Here is a 15,000-nt window from a genome sequence, read left to right on the forward strand (position 1 = left end):
TTTGGCCAAGCCTGGTTGCTCTCTCCCCTGATCCATATCCATTCAGAAAACCCTTTGGCCCAATGCTATTAGCAAGCCAGATTCAGTGTTAAGGTCAGTTATAAAAACCCCACCAGGATCTGTCCATCATCAAACCAACAATGTAAAAACCACATGGGAATCAACCAAAGCCAGTGTTCCAGTTCCATTTCACTTTCTGTCTTGCCTGTGTGTCTGTCTGTCTCTCTAATATGGATACACACATGCACAGGTTACCCCTGTCATTTACCTTAAGACATTCATTCAGCTGATGCATCTTCATCTCTTTGGCCATGTCATTTTGTGTTCCAGCTCTCCATTTCTGTTTCTGTAACCAGCAATGATTTTTTTTTTCTTCTTTGTCCTCTGTCTCTTGGTCAGTCTCTCTATCCTTGCTGTATGAGGAATTCCCTTCTTAGGAGCCACTTGAAATGTATCTTATGTGCTTTATGTTTGCAAGGAAAACTCCCCATGCAGGTCTACGCCAGTCTTTTGAGCATATGGCCCTGTCTGATTGGCTCCTCCCCACATCATGTGACAGAGGCGATTATGACAAAGTGATCCAATTGGCAGCCAACTGGGTTTACACATGATGACTCGTGGATACACAGATACTTATAAACATACACACGCACAGAAAGATGAATGCAGATCCAGATGGCTGGATTTGTTCACTGATTGGGGGATGAAAAAGACAGTGGAATTTTTTTGTTCTTCTTCATAACAAGCAATCTGTCATCATTAGCCACGCCCCTTGAACTTGGTTCAACCCTACGTGCTGGACGCCGGGATGCACAGAACACCTTGCTGACCTACATCCTCCCTCCATCACCCCCAATGAAAAAACTGCTACCATGCCCCGCCCCCACACCCTAACCTCGACCCTTCTGCCTGACCCAGGAATCCAGGGAACTAGAGCAGGTCACACAGGCGCAGAGACCTGGAGAAACCAGTCCAGCGCCCACATGATGTCTGGAGCATTGCCTCAGACCCTGACTTTCACCCCAGGTCAGACACCTCAAATCCCAGTAAATTGAATCTGTTACTTTCTGTAACTTGTAGCTCCGACACCCAACCAAGACTTCAGAAAAAATATGATGTTGGAGAAGCCAGAAGGTCTGTTGTTATGAATTAAAAATATGTATTCAGCTTCAACATTAAAACATGTTATCTGAGAGAATTTAAATGGGATTCTTTTTGGGTGGTATAATTTTTTTTCTCTTACTAGTGTAATTGTTTTCGATATAAACTATTAGTTCCTCCAAGAAAGTTATTTCAAAAATTGTGGCCCATATTGTGGTTCAGAGTACAGAATAAAATTAACTATTTGCAAGTTCCTTATCTTGTTGATAAAATAAAAAATACAATTTCCTTTACTTCTATTCATCCAAATTTAAATTTAATGTATTTACTTTGATGTATTCACAGATTTTTATTCACCTCTGACATCTTTTCACTTTTCGGGATAAAAATGATTGTCTAGTGTAATGTGAAGCCAAGGGGCAGTGTTGGTATGGATATATGAGTGACGGAGAGTGACAGAGAGAGAGAGAGAGAGAGAGAGAGAGAGAGTGCGTGCTTCACTGTCTGGTCACAGCTCTTCTGCCAGTGAAACAGGAAACTGGCCACCATAGGGCAGGGTGCTATTCTGGGTGCTGTCCACATCACTGTAGCGTGCCAAGCTCAGACACTGCGGCTTTCACTGCGCCGGGCTAATTTCTGTAATTCGCGGACCGTCTGACCCAGGGCTCAGCTCTCCTTTCCACTGAACTGCTTCCTCCTGGGGCAGCAGGTCCAGGGCAGGGCTGGGCCACCAGACAGTTCTGTAAGTGGAGCAGGTTAGAGATCGACAGTGAGTGCTGCTCTGAGACTAATGAACAGGCTCATGCAGGATTACATACCTGCAGAGACAAAAGCATGCAAGCTTTTCTGTTTCTGAGAATTTACCCAATACCAAAGGCACCTTGCCTTGATACTGTGTTTGCTTTAACTGAATAAATCCCGACACAACGGCGAAGACAAGTAAGCCACTGTGGACAAGGGCAAGAGGTTGAGGAGTCAACAAAAATCTAGAGAAATCACTATTTTAGCAAAACAGAATGAAGATATTTTTGAGACCAAAAATTTTTGAGAGCAAAAAAAAGGTTTTGGCACCTAAGTGAGTAATGAGTGACTGAAAGTGAGAGTGTGTTGCACTGTTGGGGTGGGGGGGGCGGGGTGGTGGTGGTGGTGAGAGAGTGAGAGGAATGTTGTGTTCAGCCTTCTATAAATCTAGCCAATTATAGGCCACAAGATGGTTGGCCACTCCTGTGCTAAACTCTAGGGGGTCAACCCTAATGCCTCTTCTGCTATTTCTGCAACTGGAAACTTGCCAGAAAACACACCAGTGTCTGCTGTATGCAAGGTGCGGATTCGCTTCTAAAGTCAACACAGGCCAATTCTTTGGAATTATTTTTTTATTTGCAAGGCCATTGTTTCCTACATTAGTTCTCTCAATTTGAGATGTTAGAAAATGTGTTACAAAATATTTAATAACTATAACCACTCTTAAACAGACTGCCTGCGTTCTGAATTTGGAGAGACAACTTTCATTTTTTATGCACACTGCTGCTTATTCCTTTTACAGGATCAGGCGAAACAGGTCCTGCTAATGCGTTTTCCTGTGCAAAGAGGTGTGAACCTTTAGCATGCCAACTTAAGGTTTATTTGATCTGTTTTAATATCTGTCATTTGCTGTATTGTCATTCTCAACATTGCATTGTGTATTCTCATCTAATTCATTAAGAGACACATTCAAAGGTGTAGTTAATTTCATTCTAATTACCTACGAGATGAATAAATTTGTTACAGAGCAGGTTTGACAAGACAGAACCGTTTCTGTGGAAGCATTACCCTGATTGGGGGAGGGGGAGTATCATTTTCAGAGAGTAAGTATCATTTTCAAATGAACTATTTCACTGTTTTGGTAATAAATATCATTATGACATTTATTCTTATATCCATTGTCAATGAGAATGATTGACAACTGTCTGCAAAGCCTTACCTTTCTCTTTGCCTGTCTTTTCCCCAACATTATTTGTTTTCTTTGTGTAGAGCCTCTCTACTTGATTCCCGCTCTCCACCACCAAGCATTAATTTCTCTGCATTAACTCTTTCTGATTTGTATTTTGTGTTGTTGGGTTTTTTTTTTGTTTTTTTTTGCTTTTTCTCTCCGCTTCTCAGATGTAAACAACAAACATCTTGCAGACAGGATTACTATCTCTCTCTCCCTCTCTCACATCATGTCTGTTTATGAGCAGTGAGAAAAACACTGTTGTTGCCGGGGTCCCCTGTCACTCAAGGCTTCCCTGGCAACAACCACACCCACACTCACATACTCATCACGAGCCAAGCATCATAACCTCCGCATCTCAGAATCTGACCAATGGCAGACGAGTGTTGTGGTGATGTCACATTACGTTTGACAGCCTCTGCCTTACAGGGTGTATTTGAATCCCTTTAACCTCAGGGATTATCTGCCCTTTCAATACCTTAAATATGTATGATTGCCTTATTTCTTTTTTATCACTTAAGCACTGCAGGATTGAATGTGTTTTTCAATTCACTCCTCTCCTCCCTTCTCCTATGTCTTTGTGTGATAACTTGTTTTTCTGTTTTCCCTTCTTCACATCTACCTTTGTGTCCTTGGGCTCTGCCCTCCATGAGATGAGGGGATGAAAAGCTATCAAAGCTATTTACTCCTCACCATAAAGCTGTTTTTCATGGTTAATGCTGATTTGAATGCGGGAGACCAACTGGTAGCTGAGTCCTTTTTATGTGAATACATGAGCACAAAAGGCCTGATTTAAAGCTGAAACTGTGGCATTATGAAAACGATGTAACAATCATGGCACTTTTGTCGCCATACAAATAACCGAATTTGCACATACCCTATAATGCCACAACTTAACGAACAGAATTAAAGACAAACAAGGAACATTCTGGATACCAATCAGAAACAGGTTCAGGATGATGACATCTTATCATTTTAAAAGTGCATTGTTATTTAAAAGGTACATTTTCTGGTCAATGGAAAATAATAAGATTAAAGGTACAATACCAGTGTAAAGGCAAACTGTAAGATTAAAGGAACATGATCACCTTGAAGGGAAATAATCAGTTAGAGTAAAGTTACTTTGCTTCCTCTGTTTCTCACTCACTGGCATGCTCTCCAGTCTACAAGGGCCAGTTCTCTGAAACTCAAGACACTTCCAGATAACCTATTCACAGTCCTCATAATTTCATTGTTTAACTGAATTGAAAATTCTGTCAGTATCTTTCCTGGAATTCTGCATATCCTCTTACAATGGAAGCAAATATATCAAATAGATGCAAGTGTCCATTGGATAATATGATGAATATTACAATATTACTAGGATAAGATAAACACACGCTGGTTGAGATCCAAGTAATGGACAAAGCTCGCTTACTAACAAGCAAACAAACATCCATGCAAGAAGTCCATAGCATTGCAGCCGTTATTTCCACAGCATTGTAGCAACAGGGTGAGAAAGGGCTGCGTTGGAGGGGAAGGAGCACCTCACCTGAGACACACCGAATGTGTGCCACCTACAGGGCAACCAGCATGCAGGTGCGAGGGAAGGGGCCTGTCACTATGGCAACCTGAGTTTGAAGTTTATAATATGGAAAATGGCCACACCTCTTCTCAACAAGACAGAGGCAGAGATCTTGGGAATTTGAAAGAATCTTGATTTTTTTTTAAGTGATTGATCTCACGCAATCCATGATAAAAACCCAACGTAAACAACAAGGAACACTCCTGGCACCAACCCTTGCACAGTTAGGCTACCTAGAAACGGGTGGCCAAAACATAGCAATAGGGGTTCCTAGGAACTAACTTGCCCATGAGTCACAGGATTGACATCACATGCTCACAATTTTGTGTTATACCCAAGAGGCCAACTTTCATTCTCATCCTCACCACTGGATACAATATTGCGTCTGCTGATATCTATGGTTTCCATTCAAAAAGCCAGTTTCCCCAATGCGCTCCATTCATTTTTGACAGCAAAATAAACATAATTCCAAAATACAAGGAAAGTAATTTATAATTTTTCCACTGTGAAATTTTTTTTTAGCCTAAGTCATATTTTCATTGCCTTAGTTGGAGATCTGTATGATGGTGGGAGCTCCTTCTGGTGGCAGCTCTTAAGTTAGACCACTGAACAAGCTCCTGGCAAAATCGATTTATTTCAGTTTCACTCAAGTTGAATCCTGAGCTCACAGGACAGCTCGGGTAGCTGCATGCAAATTTTAACTCCAAATGTAATTGATGTTACTGCATCTAAGGAAACTGTATAAGAAAATATACTGTCTGTCATTTGCCTAATTAGCTAATGACAACAACAATACTTGAGTCCCAGTGATTTAAGCAAACTAGCTGTGTAGTAACATAAAGCATTATGAAGCTCATACCCATTCCATATTGTAGAGTTCTGTGATCACGGTCAGTGGCTGGAGGCCTCATGCCTCATACCTGCCACCAAACAGCCGGGGTTTGAACAGCACAAGGGTACAATTGCCAACTAAATTGGAAGACAAAATGAAAAAAAAAAAATATCTGAAACAATATTTTAAAAATATCTAATACTTAAAAAATTCAATACTTAAAAAAAAGGTCATACAACGCCAAATCCTTTGTTTCCTGTGCTGTCTTTTATTTTTCTCAGGTCAGGCTTAGCAGCCTGTGAGCTGATGCTTTATTCACTTTATTTAGCTCAGTTTATATGAATCGGCATTAGCGGAACTACAAGCACAGTCCTGCTGCCTGTCTGCCATGCTCATATGAAGACCCCTACATGGCCCGCAAAGGACACAAAAGATAGGCAGAGGCATTGTAGGCTCTGAGAACATACAGGATACCCCTTTGCAAATGCATGAAAAAAATAATAAAATAAAAGCATGCCTGACAAAGAAGAAACAAAGACCAAAGTTCCGCTGACTCAAATGGTTTCACACCTTCATGTTCAACAGGAAAAGGGAGAAAGCTAAGGGGTATTAATAAACGCACATCCGTAGCATGGTCTCTGCGTGCGATTTCATGCTTCCATCAGAGAATTCACCAGCACTCACGCACACAAACATGCTCTTAAACTCACATACTTACAGTACACACAAACATAATACGCACAAACACGAACAACTGCATGTACACACAGACCCATACAAACCCCCATACACACAAAAGCACACACACATGCATATGCAGAGAAGCACGCGAACACTGCTATCTCCTGCTGTGAGTTCCAGTGCATTCAGTCACGTCTAGCAGCCCCACAGCTTGATAACTCAAAGTGTGACTTCTGTGAGAATCACAAAGAGGTTCAGGCAGGAGGTTAAAAGGAGCGGCTCACACAGTCCCAATTATGCTGCTCACTACTGGCTGGTATTTACACCCAAGTCTGTTCCCCATGAGCTGACAGGACCATGTCTCATCACAACAAACACAGTACTGTTCACCATGGGGCCATAGTACTTTTCACCATGGGTCCATAGTACTGTTCACCATGGGGCCATAGTACTGTTCACCATAGGGTCCATAGTGCTTTTCACCATGGGTCCATAGTACTGTTCATCATAGGGACCATAGTACTGTTCACCATGGGTCCATTATACTGTTCACCATGAGTCCATAGTGCTTCTCTCCATGGGCCTATTTGGCCAAGTCTGCTCTCTGTTCACAATGAGCTTAATGGGCTGAGCCTGGTTACCATAGACCTAAAGTACTGATAACCATAGCAGTGAATCTGCTCTCCATGGTTTCAGTGCTTTTGTATGTCAGCACTGAATGGGCCAGGATAACAGAGAACTGGACCAGAAGGAAAACAAAAAGGTCTGGAGGATGAGGAGGAGGAGGAGGAGGTGGAGGAGGAGGAGAAAAGCTAATAGTTCAAGGGCTCATCTGAAATTGATTTAATTGACAGCCCTTCCTCTCTCTCTCTCTCTCTCTCTCTCTCTCTAAAAAACAATGCATGCATTTAAAAGAATGAGGTATATTGAGAGAGCAGTTTGTGTGGTAAATGAAGAGGAGATAAAGATATGTTTAGAATAAATGGTGTTTGAGCATTGCATTGGGTTTATTTCTGTGTTGTATTTCTTTCTTTGGGCGGGGGGTGGGGGTAGGGGTGGGATGTGGGTTTGTAAATGGGGGGTTGTGATAGGTTTTAAGGTTGTTGTGGGAAATTGAGTGTTTCAATAAAGGGACATCAAAAGTCAAAGCCTCTCTCTCTCATGCGATGTTTTGAATTTTGTTCCTCCTTGTGAGTAAAACAGGGGTTCTACAAATTTAGTGAACATGCTGAAGGGGGTTATCTTAGTATGCCTGAGGTTTGAATATACATAGTATAAACTGAATGTTATATTGATATGTTGAAGATGTAGAACCTGGCCGTATGGCTTACACTACCTAATGAATAGTGTATTGGGGGTGCAGTTTGTGTGGACGATGGGGGGATTGTGAGATAACTTCACCATGATGTGTGGGGGGGGAGTCTCTCACTCACTCACTCTCTCTTTCTTTCTTGGCTCTCTTGTTTTACAGAAGTGTTTCTCTGACCTGAATCCCCCTCTTCTCTACCTCCCCCTCCAAGTCCATTTGACCTAATTCTCTTCAATCCGCTTCTTCTTCTCATGGGGACAACAGTCAAACCCCCCGCCCCCACCAATTGTGTAAATCCCTTCCTTCTCTAATTTTAACCCCAGTCCCCTCCCCCTCTGAGATTTCACAATCAAAACATCCACAACCCTATAAACTGATAACATTTCCATTTCCCATTCCTTTCTCAACCACTCCCACCCACCAGGACCTGGAATATGAAAGAAATATGTGCTTTATTAGAGGGACACTTTTTAAAAAAGAAATCCTTGGAGCATCTGACATTGATTCCCTTCCTTCTCTCTTGATTGGCTATGCCTGGTGGTGGATGCTTGTGGGGCTGATTGTGTGCCCACCCCATCACCTGACAGAAAAAGACAGCAAAAAATAGTCTGCTTGTGTCAACAAGTTTACACTGCCTGGTTCCAGCACTTAACAGTATTAAAGTTACTGTTCAGTCTGGGGTGACTGGGGGGGGGGGGGTGTTAGCTATCTGCTCATCCACTGTCTACAGTAACAGGTGGTGGAGGGAAGAAGGGGGTGGGTGATGTCTAGAGTGAGTTTGACCCTGGTAGGTGTGAGCAGCTTCTGTGAGAGTTACACCACAGACTCATTACATGCTAATTAACCTGCTCTGTGCGTCTCTGTCAACAGCGTTCTCTATCTCCGCTCACTCCTTCACACAGTGTCAATGTCAACTGTATTGGACAATGAAGAATTACTGTGTTCACCAGGTCTCCCTCAGTTCAATTACATTTTTCAAATCAAAATGCTTTATTGCCATTACATTTCAATATTTGTGTTGTCAAAGCTTTACAAAAAACATGACAGTGCACATTATCACTGCAATGCCACATTGTCTTGAAATATACACAAATAAACACATAACAAGTACATGCAAATCTCTCTCACAGCATATCAATATGTCGATACCTTCATTGATTGTGCTACTTTCCTCAAAAGAAAGCAAAGGACTAAGTTTAAATAAATAGTTTTCACTGCATTTCATGCTCATTGTTACTGTTACATCTTAAATACTTCCAGGGAGTGTGTGTGTGTTTATGTATGTTTTCATGCCGGTCAGAGAACCACAGGGAAGGTGTGTGTTGTGTGTGTACGCATTTACTCATGCCTTGGTGAGGCCAAGCTGGCCGTATTAAGTGTCAGAAGACTACCAGCATGGGCAATGAGATTTTTGTGTGTTGGTGATGTTAATACCGAGGACAGATGGCGTGCCAATGGCAACTAGAGTGTACCAGTTATGGACCGAATACTGAGCAACAAATAGGACATGGAAATGAAATCTGTGATGATGTGTTGCTGACATACTTCTAATAGAAGTGTGTTGGCATGCGGAAGGAATTTGTTTTGATGGTCTTCGAAATTCACTTCTGGTTTTACTTCATATTTTGAACTGGTCATGTATTCCTCCTGAACACCAGCCCCTTCGGACAGCTGTAAAATGGAAGAGTCGCGTTCCCCCCTCCCCTCTCTCGCTCCGAACGTTCTCTCGCAGCAGAACAGTCTTGTGGGATCTGTAATCTGGCTGTCTAATCCCGACTCAGGGCGGCTACCTGTATCCTCAGTCCATTAACCCACCTGACCCACTGTGTCTGTACACCACTCCGTTTCATAACGAGCCACCTGCTGCCCTGGTCCACTTTCCACCACGGAACCCACTAATCCAATCACACGCACCCCTCCGTACCTCTATTTCTGTCCTAAATGAGTCCGCATACCTCATGACGCTATCGTATACTGACGCATTCAGGGCAGACAGAGATAGACAGGTGGACAGATTTGAAAATGGAAGGCTGACTTTTCCCTCATCGCTTGTTCTGAAACCATTAGAAAGCATTTACCTGTCTGGCCTAATCCCTTTCTCCCTTCGTTTCTCTCTTCCTATTCCTCAGACCTTTTTCACTGCTCTCTGGATTAGACGGCTTAAACGTGTGACACTGGGAGACTTTTTTTTCTCTTTCTCTCACTGCCTCTATCTATTATATACCTCTCTTCCTTATCCTGAAAGAGTGGGATCATATGAAACTGCAACAGACATGCTTTGCTTTGATATCAGACCCCTTGACGAGGAAAGCCACATCCATTCAGTCTGTTTCCTCTGATGTTTCTAATGCCATATCGCAGTCGTACAGCTGCGGCTTCTGTTTTCTACATTCTCTGTTCTTGTAGATACACAACTGCATACATGAACACACACACACACACACACACACACACACACACACACACACACACACACACACTGCACTTTAGCACAGGCAGTGTAGCTCAGGAGTCACACATTTTAACCTGCCATATACCCTCGGTGGTGTGAGTCAGAGGGCACACAGAGCTTCAGGCCTATTATAAGCAGCGTGTCCCCGACTGAGAGAAGGGGAAGGCGCAGTTTGCAGGGCTCTCTCCAGAGAGATCATTAGCGCGTCCTGCGACGGCCTCTCTCCTGTGTACCTCGTACTGAGGCTGTGTGACGCTGTGTGGTGACACAGTGTGGATGGGTGGAGTAAACAACCCTCAGCCCATAGGCAGGTAGAGAAGACCTGCAGAGAGTGTGAGAGTGTGTGTGTGTGTGTGTGTGTGTGTGTGTGTGAGAGAGAGAGAGAGAGAGAGAGAGAGCCATGTGCCACATGTGGAATGTCCAAGAGTGAGTGAGGTGGAGGTGGGGGGAGGGTGTGTCCATAGTGGCCAGTTGAGGGTGAGAAGGAGAGTGTGATTGAGGGTATGGTGATGCAGACAGCAGGTCCCTCAACATTTCCTGTGGGCAGGAGAAGATGTCAGTCAGGACAATTCACATATTAAGATTAAGTATTTAATGAATATTTAATTCCTTCTTTTTTTTTTTGGTTTGGCGCTGAATAGATCTGCTTCACTAATCTTAGGAACACAGAGTCCACGGTGTTTGTCCTTGTAGGGAGGCTTCCCAAATGTCACTTGAAAATGCTGAGGTAGTGTGATACCAAAGAGTGCAAGGCACAATTCTCTACCAGCTGTAACTGAACTAATCTAAGGAGTCATTCAAACATATTTGCGGTGTCCGATTATGCCGCCCAGTGAGGGTTCAGTCAGGTGGGGGTCTACTTTTCATTGCTCTCTAGCAACCCCTGCCAGTTGGTTGGGCGCCTGTGGACTACATGTAGATGCTGAATATAAAAGGTCTTCCTCCGACTCCACTGTATGCAAATTTAGCTGTACTGTGCAGTATGCTGCAGATCATTGGACATTACAAATCAAAATGGGAATTGAACATGTTCAGCCCCAAGTTGAATATTTAATTATTTCTCATTTTTAAAGACGCATTTTTCCATACAAAGCCAAGGAGCATTGAACAGCACAGCAGCAAAAATGTGCTGGTCATCAGTTTTGATTGTTATAAAGTCCCTTGAAAGACCAGATTATGAAAAGGAAAGATACTTCTCCATTTTATTCGCCTTTCTAGAGAGACAGACGTGCTTCCCCTGACCAAGATATTACCGACAATGGAGACGTCAAAGGGGGAGAGAACACACTCACAGATACTCTCTCTATTCCCACAGGCTCATGACTCAACGCAAAAAAAGGTTAGAAATGTTTAAACTGATCTGGGAGGGTTCCTGTAAGCCTGAGGGGCACTGAATGTGAAATAAGACCTATTGATTTGTTAATCAAACAGTTAATCAAAATGTTTGAAACATGGAACTTAAATTACACATTTAAATAAACGAAATGCAAAAAAATATAAAATGTATGAAACATACATGCATGCTAAATAGTCGAACATTTAAAAATAAAGTTTTGTTCTTGGCCATGATCATGATTAATATTTACAACTGTTCTTTCAGACCTCATATATACAGGAAATGTGTTTTTTTGGTAAAGGTGTTAAAAAAGTGGTACTTTTTAAAATGCGGGGTATTAAAATGTGGGGTAATAATGCAAGGTAAAATAAATGTATTTTATGTCATGTTAGACATTGTATTACAGCAAAAATATCTCTATCTTTCATCAACAAAATGTGATTGGTTGAGACTTGGGGGCCAGTGGTGACACTGTGATCACATCATAGCAATTCTGAGATTTGGCGGGAAAAAAACACTCCTGCTGAGTGATCAGGAGTGCGGCATGATGGCAATTAAGTCACTTCCTGCCCAGGTCTGTCAGAAACTCCCAACACCTTCCCATAACTGCTCACCTGACTGTGCGTGGAAAGAATGAGATTGCCTTCGAGAGGTTTGTGATCATTATCAAAGCATGCTGTCTGCCATTGCATCATTATGTGGCCCCTCTCTATGTCTGTAATGAAAATGACACTAAAATCAGTAACTGAAAGCAGACACCAAATGTCAATGATGGCTGCTGAACAACAGCCAACCCGCAGTTAAAGGTCATTTGTACTTTCATTCTTTGAAGTGTATGTGTGTGTGTGTGTGTGTGTGTGTGTATATGTATATGATTTCTTGATTGTTGCTGTATGTGTTCATTTTCTGTTATATTATCTGTGTGTGAATGTGTGTGTGTGTGTGCGTGTGCTTGTGTGTGCGTGTGTGTGCGTGTGTGCATGTGCGTGAATATGTGTGTGTGGGTGTGTGTGCATGTGTGTGTGGGTGGGAGTGTGTGCATATGCTTGTATGCATGTGTGCGTGCGTGCGTGCGTGCCTGCGTGCGTGCGTGTGTGTCTGTGTGTGTGTGCGTATGCGTGTATGCATGTGTGTGTGTGCGTGCGTGCGTGCGTGCGTGTGTGTGTGTGTCTGTGTGTGTGTGTGCGTGTGCGTGTGCTTGTGTGTGCGTGTGTGCGTGTGTGCGTGTGCGTGAATATGTGTGTGTGGGTGTGTGTGCATGTGTGTGTGGGTGGGAGTGTGTGCGTATGCTTGTATGCATGTGTGCGTGCGTGCGTGTGTGCGTGCGTGCGTGCATGCGTGCGTGTGTGTCTGTGTGTGTGTGCGTGTGCACACATGCTCTCTGTGGTGTTATTATCACCCCAAAGTGTTGGGGGTGTTGATGGGTGTCTGTCACCACACTCTCTGAGGTATTTGAGGCAGGCAGTGCTGCCTGTGATTTCTGTGCGGAAGGGGACCGGAGGGAGCAGGTGGGACAGTGTTTTCGTCTCAGACGTGTGGAAGGACAGGTTCCCCCCCCCGGGGGCGCGGGCCGTTTGCGTGGGTGGCTGAATGCGCCGGGACGCGGGGGCGAGCAGGAAGTCTGCCCGGCGTTACTCAAGAGGATCAGTCAACGCTGCTCACTCCTGCAGCTCAGCGATCTGCACGCGTCCTCGCCAGCACAAGCACATCCCTCATCTCTCCTGATCAAAACAGGGATTTGGCGCTTTTGCTACAGGTTGGCGAGGGGATGACAGGCTGAAGGCTGAGAGAGGGGGGAGAGGGGAGGGGGCGAGGGGCAGGTGCTCATGTCTCTCTGACCTCACCATCAGCATCAGACCCCTCCCTTTCAGCCAGCCGTACTTTAGCCTGATGGCAGCCATGTAAGAGTGGCGAGCGCATACAGAGTTAAACTGAGATAAATATGCACAGACCACAGGAAGGATCGCTGGTGGTTACTCGCCTTTCTTCTGTGTAATGAGGCGTGTCACACACTCTGTGTGCTGATAGATTACATGATTGCTCTGTCTCTGTGCACACATAAATTTAGCTTAGATTAAGGTTGTTGCCTGACATGTTGTCAGGCCTGACATAAGTCTGGAAGATGAGGGCATTGTCTCACTGTGTGTGTGTGTGTGTACGTGTGTGTATGTGTGTGTGCGTGTGTGTGTATGTGTGTGAGTGTGTGTGTATGTGTGTGAGTGTGTGTGTGTGTATGTGTGTGAGTGTGTGTGTATGTGTGTGTACGTGTGTGTGTGTGTGTGTGTGTACGTGTGTGTATGTGTGTGTGCGTGTGTGTGTGTATGTGTGTGAGTGTGTGTGTGTGTATGTGTGTGAGTGTGTGTGTATGTGTGTGAGTGTGTGTGTGTGTATATGTGTGTGTATGTGTGTGTGTGTATGTGTGTGTGTGTGTTGTGTTTTTTTGTGTGTGTATAGTGTGTGTTGTGTGTGTGTGTGTGTGTGTGTGTGTGAGTGTGTGTATGTGTGTGAGTGTGTGTGTGTATGTGTGTGAGTGTGTGAGTGTGTGTATGTGTGTGAGTGTGAGTGTAAGTGTGAGTGTGTGTGTGCATGTATGTGTGTGTGTGTGTGTATGTGTGTGTTGTGTGTGTGTGTATGTGTGTGAGTGGCGTGTGTGTGTTGTGTGTGAGTGTGTGTGTGTACTGTGTGTGTAGTGTGTGTGTTGTAGGTGATGGTGTGTTTTGCGTGGCATGCATGACGGACGCCTGTTTGGGACACGACGCGCGTGTCAATGTCCTACGGAGACGTGCGCGACACTCTTCAGAAAGCCACATGAAACACGGCCGCTCCAGAGCAGGGCGGAGTCTGGAGATGGGATGTGATGAGTGACAACCACTGTGCCACACGCACGCAAGGTGAGTCACAAAAACACCACCCCATCTATCAGCCACCCTCAACCCAGACCCTTTCATAAAATACATCCCCTCCACACTCTCCTGCCCCTCAAACCTATCTCTCTCTCCCTCCCTCTCTCTCTCTCTCTCTCTCCCTCCCTCTCTCTCTCTCTCTCTCTAACATTTTATTTGAATTGTATGGCTTGAAACATACTTTATCCTCTCATTAGCAAAGCATATCACTTGTCATAATCAGTCCTAACAGCACAATACACCTTTTAAGAGATATACGTAACACTGCAATGATATGTGCACAAATAATTTTGTAAACGTTATCTTGAAATTTGTTTTTGCAAAATTCGAAGTGCACTGTTATGACATGAGCTTGTAATACTCTGATATGATGATCATGGTGTTATGCAATATTAAAAACAGTATGACTTTTTGTTGTGATTTTTTGTAGCTGGTCCTTGATGATTAGTTCAACATAACCATGATCATTGTCCTCCATACCAAAATAAATGAGTCAAAATATATTTTCAAACATTTCATTACATATTAACAGTCATTTAATATTTGATTTTGGCTTGTTATAACAAATATACTGTACTGGATGTCATCCTTCCCACAAAATATATTTCCTTCCAAGGGACTATAACACAATGCGGTATATTATCATACATGTCTGTGCCAATTGGTCTGGACAAGGGTATTTTCCAGACTGTAAATAATAATGATGACAGACAGACAACTGTCCACAGACAGAAGAGACGGTCCCAGACTGTTGTGTCTATCACCACTGCCTCTATGTCAACAGTGGCACACAGTTATCATTATCTTCAGACACAACACGGTGTGACATAACCGCCATCAGAAGACATTTCAA

At 43.6% G+C, this 15,000-nt stretch overlaps 1 protein-coding gene across 1 annotated transcript in view; it reads right to left on the reverse strand.

Annotated features, from left to right (window-relative positions):
- prdm1b (PR domain containing 1b, with ZNF domain) overlaps positions 1–580 on the reverse strand; it is a 14,301-nt gene extending 13,721 nt beyond the window's left edge. The window contains exon 1 of the mRNA XM_064347222.1: positions 269–580. The gene's annotated coding sequence lies outside the window, so the exon portion shown is untranslated. The remainder of the gene's footprint in view (positions 1–268) is intronic.
- Between the last annotated feature and the right edge of the window lie 14,420 nt (positions 581–15,000).

Source organism: Anguilla rostrata, chromosome 8 (assembly GCF_018555375.3).
Source record: "Anguilla rostrata isolate EN2019 chromosome 8, ASM1855537v3, whole genome shotgun sequence".
NCBI lineage: Eukaryota > Metazoa > Chordata > Actinopteri > Anguilliformes > Anguillidae > Anguilla > Anguilla rostrata.